Below are 16,037 nucleotides of genomic sequence, written 5' to 3'. Positions count from 1 at the left end.
GTATTTAGTATAGTCTCTATGGTTGTGGTGCATTTTATAATGTGATATTGTGCACGTTCAACATGGTCTGTGATATAGAGATTTGCACAACACCTCTGTCAAAGTGTTTCTTAAATGTTGATGGCATTGACTGGCACACTTCCTAGGCTAGGACCTGTAGAAGCCAACAGGGCCAAAAACACTTGCAACTCAAATGCAGCTTTGTTTGGAATCGTGGCCACAGACAAATGCTGCACACAAAGTCCACATATTCAAGGTCTTTGAGTCAGATGCAAGTTAGGCATCTGTTAGAGTTGGTCACAACATATTTTTAAATGTCCCTTTTGGACAGCACTGTTGGGTGACCTCATACGCTATTTGTCATATGTTACACTTTCACTATATTGTGTATTGGTGCAGTCATGCAATGTTTCTTTGCAGCAGCACATATAAACATTTTTAAGCCTAGTAAAATGTGTGTGAAATCTAAGGATTTTAGTTTGCACACACCTGTCATATTGTATATTTTGAGGCCTTCAAATTCAGAGGTATAAGTATTATGGATGTGAGCTCAAATGTTTATATTGGTTTGGGTTGTAAGAATTAGTTAAATAATTTGCACTAGCATTTACATTGCTAATGGTGTTTGCAAAAATCTAACCTTAGCCTTAAAAGACAATCATGTTGGGAATATCTGCAAGTAGTGTGTGTTTAATTTCTATATTGGAAGTATTTTGTGTAGAGTAAATCCAATGCCTGCTTTAAGATTTCCAGAGTCCTGGCAAATTATAAAAAAAACAACTTACCAGGCCAGTAGTATGTTTTAGGAGTGTGGTAGACAACACATGCAAGTATAGTGAAAACTGGAATAATCCACACAGATGAACACATAATCAGGGTCTTTGCTCTCACAGCACTGGGGACAGGAGTTAAAGTGGAGACCACTAGGCCACTGAGAAATTCTACATCTCTATGCAAAATACAATCATTTGTGACTGGTCATGTGAAATGCTTCATGTTCATCATGTTTACCTCTTTGCTTTGGTATTAACTAATATTTCTGTCTACTGTCAATGCAAACTTAATAAACATGTATGATCATCTGATTGTCATAATACTATTTGTGGATAAAGCTGGTGAATGTGTTAACATTAGGGTGTTTTACAATAGTTATTTCCAACAGACTGGGAACGCCAGCAACGCCGACGGCTGGTGATAGAGCCGCATGAGCCAGCTGTGGTGGAGGCAGAGGAGGAGGCGGCAGGTGTGGTGGAGGTGGCCGAGGATGAGCACAGACAGGTGTCAGCCCAGGCAGAGGCCTACAGCGAACCCTCACCAGAGGCGGAGGAGCAGGGAGATGGCCAGGAGGAATTTGAGGAGGGCCCCCCCTTGCCTCTGGGGCTGGTGACTGGTCGGTGGAGGAGCCTGAGTCACACGGAGAATTTGAGGAGGCCTTCAGCCAGCTGGTGTTGGGGTCAAGGTGCTAAGGCCATAGTAGATAGTAAGTGTTTAATTTTAATTTGATACCACTTAAATGTAGTTATTTACACATTGTAACTAATCACTGCTTGAACACATGTGGAATAAAAGATGACATTTATGTCACAGGTTGCAATGATAATGGACATCCAAATGTGAGCTTGTGTAAACCAAAAAAGATCAGCCAGAGCCATCTTAACACATAGGTACACAGGCCAGGGACAACACAAATGGGCCCAAGAGCCTGTTCAACTTGTCAGTATTGTTGGTTTGCTTGCGGATAATAAAATTGATAAGAAAATATTGATTGTTCCTGTGAGTGGTTTGGTAGGTACTGGGTGACTGTAGTGGTGTGGCCTATAATGATGGTAAGACAACCCCGTCCACACCCCTCTCCCCGGGGATCAACAGAATGTAGTACATCTATCAAAATGCTACTCCAAAGCCTTCTCAACATCTAATGTGTGTCCAAATGGTATTGTAGCTAGAGGCCTTACATTTGAAAGTAATGTAACAGTACACATGTATAGTAAGTCCAGTCTGTTTGGCAAATTAGGTTGGAATGTATATTTATTATATTTTTGTTTGTTTCAGCACCCGAGGAGGAATTTGGGGAGTGCCAACACCCACTGTGGCCCAATTGTTGGCCCAAATGGGCCACTTCATTGGCAACCTGGAGGCCAACATCCAGCAACTGGGCCAAATGGTGGAAAATTGGAAGGCCACATTGGCCTACTGGGCTTCGTTGTACAAATATTTTTTATTTTTTTAATTTATTATAAATTGATTTATGTACATAGTTTAAGCCTTTGACAAATAGACATGTTTTGTTTTCAAAAGTGTGTGTGTGTGTGTACACAACATGTGGGTGTAAGGATAAAAGAGAATATATATATCATAAACCGAAAAGAGTAACATTTACGCAAGATGGTTTGTTTCAAACATCAAATCACTAGCATAAAAGGTTTTTTTTATTAGCTGTTTGCATGTCATCCAAAAGGAACATGTGCCCTCCACCACCAATCCACCCCTCCAAGAGGTAGGCCACCCGTAGTAATAGCAGACATATAACTAATGTGCCCTGGGGCAAGAATCATTCCAAAAGGTATATGTCTAATGCCGTAGATCATTAACTAGTTCCCCAAATCATTTGCCATTGTAGTGATAGACCAAGGTTAGCTTCAAGTGTCAAAGCAAAGCCAGTCAAACATTGAAGAGAACCTCGAAAGTGTACCCAGAAGTGGTGTAAGGCAGAAGTGCAAGCAAAGCAAACGACCATGGCACTGGAGTGTGGTGAGCGTTGTGTTTGGATAAAGCTGAGTACATGACTTAACGTGTACGCCGTGGATCCAGATGAAAGTCGGTTTGCAGGCAATGTTGCATTTAACCCAAAGGAGGCTGACCCCTACCCCCCCCCCCCTCCCCCTTAGTCCATTTGTAGTAATAAATGTCAGCATGCACATAATAATATACATGTGACGTGTGAGCCCTGAGGCTTTTCTAAAGTTTACCGGAAAAAATAATTTACTAACAATACAGGAGACATATGAGTGCATTTTTTTTGAATGTGGTTGAGTATGTATAACAAATCAAAATGTAATAAAAAAATACATTGTGAGAAGTTCCTGCGTTTCTTGTTAGCATAATGATTCCTGTCCACACATTAGTTTTGGGTATGCCTAGTATTTGAACTCATGTCTGCTGTGTTGGGAGTCCAAAGTGTTAACCAGTGAGATGGGTATTTTGTGAGTAATTTGTGTGAATAATGAAGAGCAGTATTAAGTGTGAGGTGTCTGTGTAGCACGCATGCTGTATTGTTGGTGTTGTCTGTATTTGCTCACATCTCAGGTTAGGCTAGTGGGTAGCTGTCCCACTTTGCATACAGCTATTCCTGAGTTCTAATCCAGACAGAAACCCTTCCTCTGTGTGGCGATTATGTCTTGTGTGTATCCTTTATGGAAGAGTATGCTATGCATTTTGCAGAAAAGGCAAAATATATTTACACCACATACATTTTAATGCATTCGTTACTCATGTGTTTTTAATGTAGCTAGGGCCATGCATTTTGCATACTATACGGCCACTTGAAATCCTAAACACAGAAAGATCGTGAGCAATGTGTTTGTTACAAGTATGTATTACGCTAATTAGTAGTAAAGGAAAAACGACAGTTCTGAGTGATGCACATCATTGTTATTTGTGAGTGATTAATGAGTGAAGAGCTATCTCATAGCTCAGGCATTTGTGTTGGTGTTATGTATAAACAAACTGTTGGCCCCTCCCACAGTGGGCGTGAAGTATACATTGCTTGGCTTGCCGTCAATCAGTTGAGAGCCGTCGCGTGTGCTTGTAGCATGTTTAAAGAGCCGCAGGTGGATGTGTTTTTTTAACGCTTGCGCTGCTTACTTCCGTCACTTAGTTGTAATGGACCACAAGGGGGTGTGTTTTTGCTATTTGAGAGACTTATTTTGATCGCAAGAGTGCTTGCGTCACTCAAAGTGTGCAACGCAGATGCGTGTGCGTTCGCATTCCTTGATGAATCAGGCCCTCCATCCTCATCTTCCATCCACAGAAAGGAGAGGGCATCTGCCAAATCTGGGGGTAGGGAACAAGGGTGAGGGAATCCAAAAAACATTGGTCTCTGCTATCGGTGTCAGGCGCCGTCCTGCTGCCTCCTCAGGGCGGCCGTCTGTGTCATCATCCCGGCGCGGCCATCTGAGCATGCGCGTCCAGTTGCTAGGCAACGGGACGCTATTGGTCTAGCACAGCAGTGCTAATCATGCTGCTGCCTTTACGGGACACTATTGGATAGTGCTGTAGCGCTAATTAGTTGCCGCCCATCACTGCTATTGGTCCCCTGGGCTTTATAGCACTTCCTGCCCTGACTCCTGTGCCAGAGTATCAGGTCTTCCTGCCTCCAGCATATTGTGTGTGTACCAATATCCTACTTTGTTCCTGACTATTCCAGTGCTGCCTGTGACCCTTTGACCCAGACCGTTTTGACCACCCCTTTTGGATTCTCCCTCTGTACTGCGCTACCTCAACATTTCCGACCCAACTTGTCTCACCAATCTCCTGGACATCCTTGTGTACTGTGAACTACCAGAACGTTACTGACCTGGCCTGTCTGACACATCCTTGTATCTCGCTGTTGACTCGTCGAAGGACCGCGACCTGCGTGTCCCTGAAGCGAAGTCCATACTTCCTTGCGGGGGTTCCTGGTGAATACCAGGGGCACGTTAGACTCCGCACCTTCCTCCGAGTTGCGCCAACAATAGCAGGTACGCATATAATTGTGACAATCAGATTGGCGATTATTAGAGATGAGCGAGCCCGGATTTCACTAATCCGAGCCCACCCGAACAGTGCGGATCCGACGGGATCCGAGCACTGTTCGGGAACTTCCGGGCGCCAAATGAAGCCAAACCGAGGCTATGACATCCAAGTCTCGCGTCGGATCTCGCGAGACTCGGATCTCATAAATGCCCCGCTCTGGGCCGCCATCTTCATTCTCCCTGTGGTTAGTGAAGAGGGAGGTTGATGTGCTCTGTCCTGCTGATAACTTTTTACTAAAGTGGTGCTTTGTCCTGCTGAGTGAATTAGTAGTTTGTCCAGTGCTCTGTCCTGCTGATTCCAGTGGTGCTTTGGCCAGTGTCTGTACTGCTGAGTCCAGTGGTGCTTTTGTCCTGTATTTGTTTCTGATAAGTCCATATCAATTTGTTAAATAGCCCAAAATCTTTTAAAAAATAAAATAAAAAAAATATAAAAAAATAATTGAAAAAATATTATAGAGCAATATATTCTTGCAGTCCCAAAATAGAGGACCTGCCATTTCTAGTACTACATTCATTATTTCTGTAGTTCCAAAAAATAGGAACTACCAGTTCTATTACTACGGTCATTGTTTTTGTAGTTCCAAAAAATAGGAACTGCCAGTTCTATTACTACGGTCATTGTTTGTGTAGTTCCATAAAATAGGAACTGCCAGTTCTATTACTACGGTCATTGTTTGTGTAGTTCCAAAAAAATAGGAACTGCCAGTTCTATTACTACGGTCATTGTTTCTGTAGTCCCAAAGTGTGTGTGGTTTAGGGGTACGCTCTCTTGTGCTGCATATAATGGAGTACAAAAATTTTGAGGATAAAGTAGGGAAAGATCAAGACCCACTTCCTCCTAATGCTGAAGCTGCTGCCACTAGTCAAGACATTGGCATAGACGCTGAAATGCCATCAACGTCGGCTGCCAATTGCGATGCCGAATCTCATAATATAGGGTATGTAAAATCCAAAAACCGAAAGTTCCCAAAAATTTGCAAAAAAAGAAAATTAAAATCATCTGAGGAGAAACGTAAACTTGCCAATATGCCATTTACGACACGGAGTGGCAAGGAACAGCTTAGGCCCTGGCCCGTGTTCATGACTAGTGGTTCAGCTTCACCCATGGATCTAAGCACTTCTCCTCCCCCCCTCTAACAAATTTAAGAGACTTAAGCTGTCATCAACAACTAGTCCAAGTCCAGCGAGTCCAAGGGTTTTTGTGGTTGCGAAGCCTGACCTTCCCATCACTGTACGGGAAGAGGTGGCTCCTTAAACCATTTCCAGCACACCCTCTGCATATGCTGGAAGGATCACCCACAGTCCAGTTACAGATTTGGCTTATGAAGGTGTGAATGTTGTACATCGGGAGGAGGATATTGATGTAGCTGGCGCTGAGGAGGAACTTGACGAGGAGGATGCTGATGTGGTTATCATAAATGAGCCAACAGGGGGGAAAACAGTTGTTGTCCATGGGATGAAAAAGCCCATCGTCATGCCTGGTCAGAAGACCAAAAAATCCACCTCTTCTGTCTGGAGTTATTTTTATCCGAATCCGGACAACAAATGTATGGCCATATGTAGCTTATGTAAAGCTCAAATAAGCAGGGGTAAGGATCTTGGCCACCTAGGGACATCCTCACTTATACGTCACCTGAAGAACCTTCATAATTCAGTGTTTAGTTCAGGACCTGTGGCTAGGACCGTCAGCAGTCCAGGGACACCTAAATCCCTTGGTCCTGTTGGATACATACCACCAACACCCTCCTCGTCAACTTCCTCCACGATCTCCATCAGATTTAGTTCTGTAGGCCATGTCACCAGCCAGACTGAGTCCTCTTCAATACGGGATTCATCCGAGGAATCCTGCAGCGGTACGCCTACTACTGCCACTGCTGCTGTTGCTGCTGGTAGTCGGTCATCTTCCCAGAGGGGAAGTCGTAAGACCGCTATGTCTTTCACCAACCAGTTGACCGTCCAACAGTTGTTTGCCCTGAGCACAAAGTACGACAGTAGTCACCCTATAGCAAAGCGGATAACTATGGTGGTAACTGCTATGTTGGTGTTAGATGTGCGTCCGGTGTCCGCCATCAGTGGAGTGGGATTTAGATGGTTGATGGAGGTATTGTGTCCCCGGTTCCAAATCCCGTTGAGATTCCACTTAACTAGGCAGGCGATACCAAAGATGTACAGAGAAGTACGAACAAGTGTCCTCAGTGCTCTGAAAAATGTGGTTGTATCCACTGTCCATTTAACCACGGACATGTGGACAAGTGGTTCTGGGCAAATGAAGGACTATATGACTGTGAAAGCCCACTGGGTAGATGCATTGCCTTCCGCAGCAACAGCAGCAGCTGCATCAGTAACAGCATCTCCGCAACGGCTGCTCGTGCCAAGGCAGGCAACGTTGTGTATCACAGGTTTTAGTAAGAGGCACAACGCTGACAGCCTCTTAGAGAAACTGAGGGAAATAATCTCACAGTGACTTACCCCACTTAGACTCTCCTGGGGATTTGTGGTGTCAGACAATGCCAGTAACATTGTGTGGGCAATCCATATGGGCAATTTCCAGCACGTCCCATGTTTTGCCCACACCGTTAATTTGGTGGTGCAGCATTACCTCAAGAGTGACAGGGGTGTGCAGGAGATGCTTGCGGTGGCCCGCAAAATTGCTGGACACTTTCGGCATTTTGCCAGTGCCTACCGCAGACTCGAGCAACATCAAAAAAGGCTGAACCTGCCCTGCCATCACCTCAAACAAGAGGTTGTGACGCGCTGGAACTCCACCCTCTATATGCTGCAGAGGATGGAGGAGCAGCAAAAGGCCATTCAAGCCTACACAACCACCTATGACATAGGAAAAGGAGTAGGGATGCGCCTGAGTCAAGCGCACTGGAGACTGATTTCCGTGTTGTGCAAGGTTCTGCAGCCGTTTGAACTTGCCACACGAGAAGTCCGTTCCGACACTGCCAGCTTGAGTCAGGTCATTCCCCTGATCAGGCTGTTGCAGAAGCAGCTGGAGAAAGTGAGGGAGGAGCTGGTAAACCATTGCGATTCCACCAAGCATGTAGCTCTTGTGGATGAAGCACTTCGTAGGCTTTGCCAGGATCCGAGGATGGTCACTCTTTTAAAGTCAGAGGAATACATTCTGGCCACCGTGATCGATCCTCGGTTTAAAGCGTATGTTGTGTCTCTGTTTCCGGCAGACACAAGTCTGCAGCGGTGCAAAGACCTGCTGGTCAGGATATTGTCCTCTGAAGTGGACCGTGTCATGCCAACAGCTCCTCCATCATTTTCTTTCACACCTGTGACTGCGAGGAAAAAGCTCAGTTTTCCTCAAAGACCCGCTGGCGGGGATGCTGATAACATCTGGTCTGGACTGAAGGACCTGCCAACCATTGCAGACATGTCTACTCTCGCTGCATTGGATGCTGTCACAATAGATAAATGGTGGAGGATTATTTTTCTGACACCATCCAAATAGACATGTCAGACAGTCCATATTGTTACTGGCAGGAAAAAAAGGCAGTTTGGAAGCCCCTGTACAAACTGGCTCTATTTTACCTGAGTTGTCCCCCCTCCAGTGTGTACTCGGAAAGAGTTTTTAGTGCAGCGGGAAACCTGGTCATTGAGCGGCGAAGGGAGGTTGCTTCCGCAGAATGTTGAAAAAATGATGTTCATAAAAATGAATTATCAATTTCTCAATCAAGTACAGCACTGGGCTCCAGATACTGCAGAGGGACCTGTGGTTGTGGAGTCCAGCGGGGACGAATTGATAATGTGTGAGGATGAGGAAGTACACACTGAAGGGGGAGAGGAATCAGAGGATGAGGATGAGGACGACATCTTGCCTCAGTAGAGCCAGTTTAGTTTGTACAGTGAGAGATGAATAGCTTTTTTTGTGTGGGGGCCCAAACAAACCAATCATTTCAGCCACAGTAGTTTGGTAGGCCCTGTCGCTGAAATGATTGGTTTGTAAAAGTGTGCATGTCCTATTTCAACAACATCAGGGTGGGTGGGAGGGCCCAAGGACAATTCCATCTTGCAACTCTTTTTTTGGCATTATGTGCTCTTTGGGGCCTAGTTCTATCTCCATCAGAGATATTCCTGCAGGCAATGTCACCGGCACAGCTATGTTGGTTTTAGACGTGCGTCTGGTGTCCGCCATCTGTGCAGTGGAATTTAGACTAGTTGAAGGAGGTTGTCTTTGTTTTTATAGTTCCAAAATAGGGGAACTGCCATTTCTATTACTATGTTCTTTGTTTTTATAGTTCCATAAAAGAGGAACTGCCATGTCTATTACTACGTTCTTTTTTTCTGTAGTTTCAAAAAAGGGGAACTGCCATGTCTATTACTACGTTCTTTTTTTCTGTAGTTCCAAAAAAGGGGAACTGCCATGTCTATTACTACGTTCTTTTTTTCTGTAGTTCCAAAAAAGGGGAACTGCTATTTCTATTACTATGTTCTTTGTTTTTATAGTTCCATAAAAGAGGTACTGCCATTTCTATTACTACATTCTTTTTTTCTCTATTTCCAAAAAAGGGGAACTGCCATTTTTAATACTATGTTCTTTGTTTTTATCTGTGTAGTGGAATTCAGACTAGTTGAGGGTGATATATTGTGGCCCCGGTACCAATTTGGGATAGATGCGTATAAGATATTAAACTACATTCAGTGTTGGGGCCAAATCCAAAATTAATGAAAATGACCTGTCATTGTCAAAAACAAGAGGCATTGACACGCTCGAACTACACCCTGTATATGCTGCAGAGGATGTAGGAGCAGGCAGCTGTGCAGTGGAATTGAGACCATTTGAAGGCGGACGTATTGTGGCCCCGGTACCAAATTGGGTACCGGGCCCACTCCACTACGCAGTCCAGAAAGCTAACTCGGTGCAACGTTTTGGACTAAAAAGAATATTGTGAGGTATGAGGTGTTCAGAATAGGGATGTGCACCGGCCACTTTTGGTGTTTTGGGTTTTGGGTTCTGATTAGCTTGATTTTTGGGGTTCTGATATGTTTTGCCAAAACACCTGACGAAAGGTTTTGGTTCTGATTTAGGGTTTTGGGTTCTGATTTATTTTTAAAAAAGCATAAAAAGTGCTAAAACCAATTTTTTTGTTTGTTTTTCACTCCTACGCTATTATTAACCTCAATAACATTCAATAACAATCATTTCCACTTATTTCCAGTCTATTCTGAACACCTCACACCTCACACCTCACAATATTGATTTTAGGCCAAAAGGTTGCACTGAGGTAGCTGGATGTCTAAGCTAAGCGACACAAGTGGGCGGCACAAACACGTGGGCCATCTAGTAGTGGCACTGCAGTGCACTGCAGGCTTGAATGGCCTTTTGCTGCTCCTCCATCCTCTGCAGCATATAGAGGGTGGAGTTCTAGCGCGTCACTACCTCTTGTTTTCGTTGATGACAGGGCATTTTCATTCTTTTTTTATTTGGCAGTAACATTGAACGTAGTTTTATATCTGATACTAATATTTCTGGACTTTAAAGACAAGGACAGATTTCCCTTTGCTATGATTTAGAAACTCTGCTGCTTTATATGTCCATCAGGTTTAGATAGGTGCATTGATCAACAGATTATAGTCACCATTGTAGGTAGCATTTCGGAACCCTAGAAGATAATGTATCCGATTATATAAACCTTAAGTGATTTCAGCTGTTGAGAGCCCAGTCATTAGAGACTCACAGGATTATTCCCTTATGAGAAGGGGAATCATTGTTACGTTTACATCACTTAACATATTGTCTCTATTAGGGAACCTTATACAACATACTTTCCCTATATGAGTCTCTAACCGTTACATAACCTGTTTTGGCACGTTATCAATTAGATGAGTATAGTCTCTAGTAAGGAGACCATATTAGAAAGATATATATCATACATATTAATTGTGCTGTGACATAGTGAGCATGGTTTCACAGTAGCGGATTTGATATCAGAATCTGCTACTATAATTATCAATTTTATTCTCCATTACCCTATATTGAGAATAACATCAATTATACAACTTATTGGGGATACAAACTGGCAGGCGCGGTTACAGCAGAAATAATCTTCACGCTATATATCTACGAATTTAGTCCTAAGAGTGCCCTATTCACACAACTTATTCTCTCCTTTCTCTGTAAATATTTCTGGACTGCAAGAAGAGTGAGCGTATTTTAATTGAGCAGTACTAATATTTCTGCACTGCAACAACAGTGAACGTAGGTAAATTGAGCAGTACTAATATTTCTGGACTGCAACAACAGTGAACGTAGGTAAATGTAGCAGTACTAATATTTCTGGACTGCAACAACAGTGAACATATTTTAATTTAGCAGTAATAATATTTCTGGACTGCAACAATATATTGCTCTAGAAATTTTTTAATACTTTTTAAATATTTTTTTTATATTTTTTTGTAATTATTTTTGTATAATTTTTTTTATTTTTTGTACATTTTTTTATGATTTTTTTAATATTTTAAAAATAACTATGTACTCAGCAGGACAGAGCACAGGACAAAAGCACCACTGGACCCAGCAGGACAGAGCACTGGCCAAAGCACCACTGGACTCAGCAGCACAGAGCACAGGACAAAAGCACCACTCAACAGGACAGAGCACAGGAGAAACTAACTAACTAACTAACCACTGGACACAGGAGCACCACTACACTATCTACAACCTCCCTCTTCCCTGATCTCAGCCCGAATGAAGATGGTGGCGGCAAGCGGGGAATTTATGCAATTCGAGTCTCGCGAGATCCGACGCGAGACGTTGTCGTCAGAGCCTCGTTTTCATTTTTTTGCCCGCCGGAAATATCCCAACAGTACTCGGATCCCGTTCGGATCCGCACTGTTCGGGTGGGCTCGGATTAGCGGAATCCGAGCCCGCTCATCCCTAGTTCAGAATAGACTGGAAATTAGTGGAAATGATTGTTATTTAATGTTATTGAGGTTAATAATAGCATAGGAGTGGAAAACAACAAAAAAACAGGATTTTAGTGCTTTTTATTCTTTTTAAAAAATAAATCAGAACCCAAAACCCGAAATCAGAACCAAAACCTTTCGTCAGGTGTTTTGGCAAAACAAATCAGAACCCAAAACCTCAAGCTAATTAGAACCCAAAACCCAAAACACTAAAAGTGCCCGGTGCACACCCCTAGCGATTTATATATATATTTTTCATAGTAGCTAGAAAATCTATTAGCAATGTCAAAAGGGTTGGAGACACCTCACCCTCTAGAGTCCACAAGGTATTTAATACAATTAATCACATTCTCCCTCTCAGTTTTGGAGCTAATAATTGTCTGGCTCTATTCCCAAGAGTGTAGATTTTTTGCTGAAAACAGGCAATGGCAGTATGGATATGGCACATAAACACAGACTGCAGTTAGTTTCGAAGTTCGGTTTATTTTGCCTTAATCTGAGAATTATGGGGAGTGTTTATGCTGGGCTTACAGTTGCGCTATTTGGGTTTCAAAAGATTTCTGCAATTCTATGTTTCTAAATTTTAGCCTGGATGCAGCATGTATCGCCAGCCCTCTCATAACAGCCTTCAGCGTGCACCAGTAGTTATGCAAAGACGTATCTACTGGATTTATAGTAGAGATGGGCGGGCTCGGTTCCCCGAGAACCGAACCCGCCCGAACTTCAGGTATCTCGGCTCGGTACTCTCCCGCCTATTCCGAATTGAAAACAAGGCAAAATGTCATCATGACGTTGTCGGATCTCGAAGCTCGGTTCTCGCAATGTTTCAAATGCATAAATATCCACCTTCACAGCAATCCATTGCCATTTGACAGAGGGAGAGAGAAGGGTTAGGTCGCAGGATTAGAGCAGGGAGAGAACGCTTATTACAGCACTTATTACAGCACTTATTACAGCAGGAAGAGAGCAGTTATTAGAGCAGAAAGAAAACAGTATAGAGGAGGCATTTTTGCAAACATTACAAACTGTTTGGGGTGTCATATTCCCTCCTAAAGAAACTATTTTCTGCCTGCAGAAATTGTAATATACCAGCACAATTTCCTTCTGAATTTGTACTACAAGTGCTTAGAGTTTAACATATTGTCCTGTTCCAAAAAAATCTATTTTCTGGTTTTGAAATTACTATATACCAGCAGTATATATTTCTGAATTTGCACTACAAGTGTTTGGGGTGTCAGATATTCCCCAGTTCTAAAAAAGCTATTTTCTGGTTTTGAAATTACTATATACCAGCAGTATATATTTCTGAATTTGCACTACAAGTGTTTGGGGTGTCAGATATTCCCCTCATTGAAAAAAAACATTTTTCTGGTGTTTAAATAATTATATACCAGCACTATATCCTTCTGAATTTGCACTACAAGTGATTTGGGTCTCATTAAAATGGATTCACAAGAGTCCACATATGAGCAGGATCAGCAAGCAGCTGCTGGCACCAGTCCTGATGGTAGTCTTCTCTGTATGTCATCTGGTAAAGCCTATGTAAAAGTACATAGTCTTTTTAAGTCAGGGGAAAAAACACACCTAAAAAAACCTTATACCGTGTTGAAGAGAAAAAGAGCTGTAACTGATGAAAAGTTAACTGCCAAGAAATTTTTTTTTGCTAACATGCCATTCAACACACGCAGTGGCAAACAAAGAATGAGGCCTTTGCCTTTCTCTATTAGTGTGCGTGTGAAAGCCGAGCAAGAAAAAGGCATTAGAGAAAAATGTATGCTCAGAATCAGAAATTACACCAATCCCTGAGGAGAGTCCATCCACCAATGGTATGTGTAATCGTGACCATTCTGATAGTGTACCATAAAGAAGGGCCCTTTCAGCATTTCTGCTGATGTGTGCCTGAACAGCCCGAGTGTAGCCGGTGATACACCAATTGAGGATGCCACTTTTGAATTAGAAGAGGATGAGGTGGAGATTTGTGTAGGTGATGAGTGCGCTATGGAGGAGGTTGATGAGGATGAGGTTGTTTGTGTAAGTCCGACACCAGTGGCAGCAGTTCTTGCACGTGACAAGTAAAAGGCCATTGTTATGCCTGGGCATAAAACAAAAAAAGACACTTCTTATGTGTGGAATAATTTCTACCAAAATCCGGACAACAGTTGTATAGCCATTTGTAGTGTATGTCAAGCCACAGTCAGTCGAGGGAGGGACCTTAACCATCTTGGAACCTCATCCATTTTACAACATTTGACAAGAGTTCATGGCAAGGTTTTGGTAAAAGCTGAGAGTTATGGCAAAAAAATAACAAGCACTTCATCATCAGCTAGGACCCTTCTGTCACCTACATTACGACGGCTGCAATTGACACTCACAACACCGTCCTCCTCAATATCCTCAGTAGTGATGGGAGTTAGCCCTGCATTAAACTTGGTAAGGCTCGATTGATTCCTCTGAAGAATGTTTAAGTGTTAGTCCCATTGCTGCTGCTGTTACTGCTGCTGTGGGTGAATCTTCCTCCCATAAGAAGGCCAAGAAGAAGAGCACTACTACTTTACAACAATTAACTGTACAAAAATCTATTGCTAGAGGAAGCAAATATGACAGCAGTGACCCAGTCACCAAGTGGATCACAGACGCCATGGCTACTATGCTAGTGTTAGATCTGCATCCAATATCCACAATAAACGCAGCTGGTTTTTCACAGTTAAGTGATGTTTTGTGTCCCCGTTACAAAATTCCATCGCAACACCATTTTTCCTGTAAAACTATTCCACAACTATACCAAAAAGTTTGTAAAAATGTAGTAATTGCGCTCAAAAATGCCATTCTGCCCACTGTAAACTTAACCACAGATATGTGGACAAGTGGAAGTGGGCAAACCAAAGACTATATGACTGTGACATCCCACTGGGTTGGTCATTCGCCTTCACAAGCAGGAGCAGCAGCAGCATGTAAATCACTACGTAACATTTGTCACAGGCAGGCTACTCTTTGTATCACCGGCTTCACTAACAGGCATACAGCAGATAATTTGTTACGAAATCTAAGGGATGTCATTGATACGTGGCTTATACCACTTGGACTCTCCCCAGGATATGTCATTTCTGATAACATCAACAATATTGTGCGAGCATTACAACTAGGTGAATTTCATCACATTCCCTGTTTTGCTCACACAATAAATTTGGTGGTGCAGAGCTTCCTAAGAAATAACTGTGAGGTGCAGAAGATGCTTTCGATGGCCCGTAAAATTTCGGGACATTTCCGGCATTCTGCCACAGCATGCAGGAGATTGCAGCAGCTCCAAGAACAATTTAACTTGCCCTGCCACCAACTTAAGTAAGAGGTGTTAACAAGGTGGAATTCCATCCTGTACATGCTTCAGAGGATGGAGGAACAGCGCAAAGCCATCCAAGCGTATTGCACAAGTTATGACATTGGGAAAGGAGGGGGAATGTATTTCATTCTTGCACAGTGGGGAATCCTTTCTGTGCTGTGCAAGGTGCTGAAACCATTTTAAGTTGTGATGTGTGAAGTGAGTTCAGACTCTGCTAGCTTGAGCCAAGTTATTCCCTTAATTAGACTATTGGAAAAGCAGCTTGACAAACTAAAGGAGGAGATGAAAGAAAGCAATTCCGCAAAGTATGTTGGCCTTGTAGATCAAGTACTTAATTTGCTTCGCAATGATCCAAGGGTTATTAAAATATTGAACTCGGATCACTATGTTTTGGCCACTGTGCTTGATCCTAGGTTTAAAACCTACATTGATTATTTGCTTCAAAATGACCGAGATGTGAACCTTTGCAAGGAGCTATTGGTCAGCAAGTTGTCAGTTGAACTGGGCCTTGGCTTGACGACGTCTCCTCCTTCAGTTTCTCAAGCAGCTGCTGATCAGAAGAAATAGAACTTTCCAAAGCAAAGCAGGGATGACGCAGGGGGCAGACCACAACAGTTTGACATCTGGCCTGGTTTGAAAGATTTTACCAAAAAAAGTGTGACCTTGCCCATAACTCCATCCAATCCTACTATTAACATGCAAAGGATGGTGGATGATTATTTTCAAGAGGTAGTTGTTATGGAAATGTCAGACAGTCCCTTTCCTTACTGGGAAAAAAAACAAGCCATTTGGAAACCCATGTACAAACTTACTTTGCAATACCTAAGCTGCCCATCCTCCTGTGTGTACTCTGAAAGAGTATTCAGCATAGCCGGAACCCTTGTCAGTTATCGACGTAGGAGGTTACTTCCGGAAAATGTGGAAAAGTTGATGTTCATCAAAATGAACTACATCTTCCATGAGGAAGGCCTTTTCTATCAAAGACATCC

Source organism: Mixophyes fleayi, chromosome 12, assembly GCF_038048845.1.
Source record: "Mixophyes fleayi isolate aMixFle1 chromosome 12, aMixFle1.hap1, whole genome shotgun sequence".
NCBI lineage: Eukaryota > Metazoa > Chordata > Amphibia > Anura > Limnodynastidae > Mixophyes > Mixophyes fleayi.
The sequence above is the reverse complement of the archived record's forward strand: the minus strand, read 5'-3'. Positions refer to the sequence as shown.